This window comes from Carassius gibelio, chromosome A10 (genome assembly GCF_023724105.1).
Source record: "Carassius gibelio isolate Cgi1373 ecotype wild population from Czech Republic chromosome A10, carGib1.2-hapl.c, whole genome shotgun sequence".
NCBI lineage: Eukaryota > Metazoa > Chordata > Actinopteri > Cypriniformes > Cyprinidae > Carassius > Carassius gibelio.
In genome coordinates this window covers 5,348,005-5,354,871 of record NC_068380.1, presented here as the reverse complement: position 1 = coordinate 5,354,871, position 6,867 = coordinate 5,348,005, and the positions used below count along the sequence as shown (strand labels likewise).

The following is a 6,867-nucleotide window of genomic DNA, read 5'->3' as shown; positions in this document are numbered from 1 at the left end:
CTCCCAAAAACCAACCCTGACCTTAACCACTTAGGCCCTGGGTAATAGAGCCCGGGACATTAGAGCCCTGACTGTTAGAGCCCTATACTGGGTGATGGGACACTCTGGTGTGAGCCAGTATGAAAGTGGAGCCTGCTTGGTGACCATGGGTGGGATGGACAGTGCACAACCCAGTCCGATGCCCTTTGGGCGTTGGTTCTGGTATCTCTACTTATCTAACCCTAACCTAACCTAACCTAACCCTAACTAACTCTAACTCTAACCCTAACCCTAACCCTCTAACTCTATTTTTATTCAGGCTAGTGATACCTTGTTCCTAAAAAGACAAATGATTTCACGGGTTATTTCGTTTGGATGTATTTCTTGTTTTTATCGATGACTGGCTTCCTTTTTGTCACGCTTTAGACTGATGTACGGTCACATTGGATTTGAAAACGACATCCTTTCTTCCATAGATCCACGCTACCTGAAAGAAGGCCGCCTTCTGAATCCAACGATACCAGTTATGTGCACATCGGACCTACGCTTCAAAAGATACGGACAGGTAAGCTTTGGCCAATCAGATCGCATATGCTAACGAGGGTGGAATTAATGAGGGTGAAACTCGTTTTTATCTATATACCTAGCTGCAACTGACCCCAAACTAGCCCCTAAACCTTAACCCTCAAAACTGCTAGCCTTAGCCCCAAACAAAACTGCTAGCCTTAGCCCCACTGACCGTAACCCACTGACCCCTGGCCCCACCGTTTTTAAACGTGCCAGTCCCTAGACTCTGTAAACCTTTATCAACCAGACGCTTCATCAAATTCTGTACAGAAATATCATAAAACTAATATCATATTCTCCAGGATATAACCCTTGGCTTCTCGGTCGCCCTCTCCTGGATAAAACTGTGAATAGCCATGTGTAAAAAACTGATTAGGATTCCAATATTTTAGCAGGATTTGACACTCCAGGCGGAGCTCTTGAGCGGATGACTTCACTCAAAGACATCTTTCCAGTCTAATTTTAATGATGCACTCTCTCTCTCTTTCACAAACACACACATACACTCCTGTGCACACTCACACGCACGTGTGCACACTCACACGCATATGCAGTCAAAACACACAGACGCACACGAACTGGCTGGAAAACTATTTTTATTCAGGCTAGTGATACCTTGTTCCTAAAAAGACAAATGATTTCACGGGTTATTTCGTTTGGATGTATTTCTTGTTTTTATCGATGACTGGCTTCCTTTTTGTCACGCTTTAGACTGATGTACGGTCACATTGGATTTGAAAACGACATCCTTTCTTCCATAGATCCACGCTACCTGAAAGAAGGCCGCCTTCTGAATCCAACGATACCAGTTATGTGCACATCGGACCTACGCTTCAAAAGATACGGACAGGTAAGCTTTGGCCAATCAGATCGCATATGCTAACGAGGGTGGAATTAATGAGGGTGAAACTCGTTTTTATCTATATACCTAGCTGCAACTGACCCCAAACTAGCCCCTAAACCTTAACCCTCAAAACTGCTAGCCTTAGCCCCAAACAAAACTGCTAGCCTTAGCCCCACTGACCGTAACCCACTGACCCCTGGCCCCACCGTTTTTAAACGTGCCAGTCCCTAGACTCTGTAAACCTTTATCAACCAGACGCTTCATCAAATTCTGTACAGAAATATCATAAAACTAATATCATATTCTCCAGGATATAACCCTTGGCTTCTCGGTCGCCCTCTCCTGGATAAAACTGTGAATAGCCATGTGTAAAAAACTGATTAGGATTCCAATATTTTAGCAGGATTTGACACTCCAGGCGGAGCTCTTGAGCGGATGACTTCACTCAAAGACATCTTTCCAGTCTAATTTTAATGATGCACTCTCTCTCTCTTTCACAAACACACACGTACACTCCTGTGCACACTCACACGCACGTGTGCACACTCACACGCATATGCAGTCAAAACACACAGACGCACACGAACTGGCTGGAAAACTATTTTTATTCAGGCTAGTGATACCTTGTTCCTAAAAAGACAAATGATTTGACGGGTTATTTCGTTTGGATGTATTTCTTGTTTTTATCGATGACTGGCTTCCTTTTTGTCACGCTTTAGACTGATGTACGGTCACATTGGATTTGAAAACGACATCCTTTCTTCCATAGATCCACGCTACCTGAAAGAAGGCCGCCTTCTGAATCCAACGATACCAGTTATGTGCACATCGGACCTACGCTTCAAAAGATACGGACAGGTAAGCTTTGGCCAATCAGATCGCATATGCTAACGAGGGTGGAATTAATGAGGGTGAAACTCGTTTTTATCTATATACCTAGCTGCAACTGACCCCAAACTAGCCCCTAAACCTTAACCCTCAAAACTGCTAGCCTTAGCCCCAAACAAAACTGCTAGCCTTAGCCCCACTGACCGTAACCCACTGACCCCTGGCCCCACCGTTTTTAAACGTGCCAGTCCCTAGACTCTGTAAACCTTTATCAACCAGACGCTTCATCAAATTCTGTACAGAAATATCATAAAACTAATATCATATTCTCCAGGATATAACCCTTGGCTTCTCGGTCGCCCTCTCCTGGATAAAACTGTGAATAGCCATGTGTAAAAAACTGATTAGGATTCCAATATTTTAGCAGGATTTGACACTCCAGGCGGAGCTCTTGAGCGGATGACTTCACTCAAAGACATCTTTCCAGTCTAATTTTAATGATGCACTCTCTCTCTCTTTCACAAACACACACGTACACTCCTGTGCACACTCACACGCACGTGTGCACACTCACACGCATATGCAGTCAAAACACACAGACGCACACGAACTGGCTGGAAAACTATTTTTATTCAGGCTAGTGATACCTTGTTCCTAAAAAGACAAATGATTTGACGGGTTATTTCGTTTGGATGTATTTCTTGTTTTTATCAATGACTGGCTTCCTTTTTGTCACGCTTTAGACTGATGTACGGTCACATTGGATTTGAAAACGACATCCTTTCTTCCATAGATCCACGCTACCTGAAAGAAGGCCGCCTTCTGAATCCAACGATACCAGTTATGTGCACATCGGACCTACGCTTCAAAAGATACGGACAGGTAAGCTTTGGCCAATCAGATCGCATATGCTAACGAGGGTGGAATTAATGAGGGTGAAACTCGTTTTTATCTATATACCTAGCTGCAACTGACCCCAAACTAGCCCCTAAACCTTAACCCTCAAAACTGCTAGCCTTAGCCCCAAACAAAACTGCTAGCCTTAGCCCCACTGACCGTAACCCACTGACCCCTGGCCCCACCGTTTTTAAACGTGCCAGTCCCTAGACTCTGTAAACCTTTATCAACCAGACGCTTCATCAAATTCTGTACAGAAATATCATAAAACTAATATCATATTCTCCAGGATATAACCCTTGGCTTCTCGGTCGCCCTCTCCTGGATAAAACTGTGAATAGCCATGTGTAAAAAACTGATTAGGATTCCAATATTTTAGCAGGATTTGACACTCCAGGCGGAGCTCTTGAGCGGATGACTTCACTCAAAGACATCTTTCCAGTCTAATTTTAATGATGCACTCTCTCTCTCTTTCACAAACACACACGTACACTCCTGTGCACACTCACACGCACGTGTGCACACTCACACGCATATGCAGTCAAAACACACAGACGCACACGAACTGGCTGGAAAACTATTTTTATTCAGGCTAGTGATACCTTGTTCCTAAAAAGACAAATGATTTCACGGGTTATTTCGTTTGGATGTATTTCTTGTTTTTATCGATGACTGGCTTCCTTTTTGTCACGCTTTAGACTGATGTACGGTCACATTGGATTTGAAAACGACATCCTTTCTTCCATAGATCCACGCTACCTGAAAGAAGGCCGCCTTCTGAATCCAACGATACCAGTTATGTGCACATCGGACCTACGCTTCAAAAGATACGGACAGGTAAGCTTTGGCCAATCAGATCGCATATGCTAACGAGGGTGGAATTAATGAGGGTGAAACTCGTTTTTATCTATATACCTAACCCTAACCTAACCTAACCTAACCCTAACCTAACCCTAACTCTAACTCTAACCCTAACACCTGTATAGAGAAACTCAACCCTAGGGCTGGAACTGCGAAACTCAACCCTAGGGCTGGAACTGCGAAACTCAACCCTAGGGCTGGAAAAGCGAAACTCAACCCTAACCCTAGCAAAGCGAAACTCAACCCTAACCCTAGCAAGGCGAAACTCAAACCTAGCACTGCGAAACTCAAGTAAGGGTGCAGTACCATATCTCGGCCCCTGGAGGAGCTAGAGCGATGAAACCAAGTGCAATCGACTGGGCGTCCTCTAATTAGTATAGACACCAAATTTCAGACCTCTAACTGCAAAACAACTGGGGGTGCAATACCATATCTCAGCACCTGGTGGCGCTAGAGCTACCAAACTAAGTGCAAACGATCGGGCGCCCTCTAAATAGTATATATACCGAATTTCAGCCCTCTAGGACCTATAGAAACGAAGTGCACCCCACCCTATAGGGGGGTGCAATTTCGCATTTTACCCTATATACCTAACCCTAACCCTAACTCTAACCTAACCCTAACCTAACTCTAACCCTAACCTAACTCTAACCCTAACCTAACCCTACTACGAGGTACTACCCGTTTAAAATAACTGGGGTTACGTCTCTTATCAAGTTCCTTATTTACTTTATATAGGGAGCATCAGAACCCAGGATTGTCACAAAAATCAATTTTGTTCTGTTCCCTGGAACATCATCGCATCCCCTGCCAACTTTTTATTTTTTTCCTTTTTTCACCCCGGAAAATTTTTAATTTCTTAACTCAACCACAATAACCAACAAAAAAGTCCTTTCCTTGGACTCCACCTTCCTGACCTGATCCGACACAGGGGTCCCACGCCTGACCACATTCAATGCCTGGGCCAGGTTCCCTCCCGGGTAACAATGCACCTCAACCCTTTCGTCCTCCACGGGCACAAACCGTCCCACATTCGAATCTCCCAGGATGACCACAGGCCTACTGGGGGCCAAGCTCCAGTTAGACCGCCTACCCCCATGGCGATCATGCCACTGGTGCAAGCTTAAACCCCCTGCCCTGGGGTTCCCGCCCCCCGCCCCCTGCTCCTTCGGGGCCTCGGGACCTTTTGGGGCTGCTGGCTCCTTCTCCTTTCCTCCTCCAGCATCCGGGGTGTCCTTCCTCCGCCTCCCCCTCTGAGGCTCCTCCACCGTTGCCACTACCTGCCCCTCCTCCCCTCTCACTCGGACCTTACAGGTCCTTGGCGATGCTCCGGGCCGCTCCTCCTGGCATTGCCCCTGCCGTGACCCTTCCCCTTCCTTCTCCTCCCCTCCTGGTCCCCTTTCGATCCCCTTCCCCTCCATAATCCCCTCCACCTCCACTGTTGCCCTGGCTAGGGTCAGTTCGCTGACCGTTTTTAGGTCCTTACGGGCCCACCTCATGGCCACCTGCCATGCCTCCCTCCAACGCCTCCCTGAGGCCTCCTGCAACTCCACCCTGGCCCCCTCCAGGGCATCCTGGTAATGGCCATGCAAAATGTCCACCCCCGTATTGAACCAGTTCTTGGCGTTGCCAAAAATCAACCACTTGGTGGTCATTGAGGGGAGAGCCGTGCGAACTCCTTCCACTAGACTGTTTGCAGCCCTCTCCAGGGTCCTTGGCCCCCGCTTTTGCTCCTCCGCTACCTGGACCATGCAATAGTGGTGGAACGCTTTCAAAAACCTGCTCAAAGCCTTGATCAATCGCCAGAACTCCAGATCCTCCGCCATGTCAAATACAATCTCTACAATACAGAAAAAATCTATCCTGACAACCGACCAAGAATCTCCAAGTCCTCCCCACATGCATCCCCAACATACACACCGAGCCCCCCCAGGAACTATATTTAAATCCGCAGACCAGGAGAGGATAGACCTGTCCGGGCCACGCCTCCCCCCTAGGGGCCTGTCCGGGCCCGGTCCGCTCCCCCTTCCTCCTCCCCCGGGGCTCAAGGCCCAAGGGGACGAGGGAGGGAGCAAAAAGATTATATTGTCCTCGACAAAGCACCCTACCTCCATGACCCTCCCTCAAATCAACCCCTGGATCCTTCCTTTCTTTCTCAGACCTCATAAATAGTACAAGCTCCCTGGGTGCAGAAGGTGCAAGGCCCCTGACCAAGCTAACTCCGAACCGGCGAACCCGGTCCGAGCCCGGAGGCCCAGACCGAGTAATCCCGGCCCGGCATCACACCCCCTACCCGGTGAGCCCAGAAGAGCAGTGGGGAACCCGCACCCACCAGCCTGTGGATGTCCCGTATAGCACGTCAGATGGCTCTGGCGATAATCTTTTTTCTATAAAGCACAACAGCGACACCCTGACGGGATATACTGTGTACATATTACAACAGCTCCCCCCAATGGGGCGCACGTCCCTCAAAGGTTTGGAATAGGGAGCTGAGGAAAAAGGCACTGGCCGACGCTCGTTAGCTTATACCGGCTCCCCGTCCGAGGGAACTTTGTGGGCCCCCCAATAATTCAGAACCTGAGTTCCCACCCCCAACTGGGTGCATAAGTTTCCTGAGAAAAAGCCTAAACTGACCCTAGCCCGCGTCCTCCACAGACCTCCCGGTTCATCCACCCCTGTCCAACACTGCCCCCGATGCTCTCCCCATCTCCAGCCCACTCAGATCCCATCTTGCAGACCGGACGACGGCTCGAGCCCATGGGACACATCTGGCACATGCCCCCGTTTATTAATCCCCGGGACCGACGAATACCCCGAAGCCCTTACAAATTCTATCCATCTGTGTCTCCCCACTGGGAGGCGCCTTCCGTTTATCCGATCCAGACTCCCTT

General features: G+C 48.3%; 1 long non-coding RNA gene across 1 annotated transcript; it reads left to right on the top strand.

Annotated features, from left to right (window-relative positions):
* The first annotated feature begins 385 nt into the window (after positions 1-385).
* Positions 386-3,955, top strand: LOC128021695 (uncharacterized). Its single transcript, XR_008185639.1, has 5 exons — positions 386-544; positions 1,308-1,396; positions 2,160-2,248; positions 3,012-3,100; positions 3,864-3,955. It is a non-coding gene; the product is annotated as an uncharacterized LOC128021695 (long non-coding RNA).
* The last annotated feature ends 2,912 nt before the right edge of the window (positions 3,956-6,867 follow it).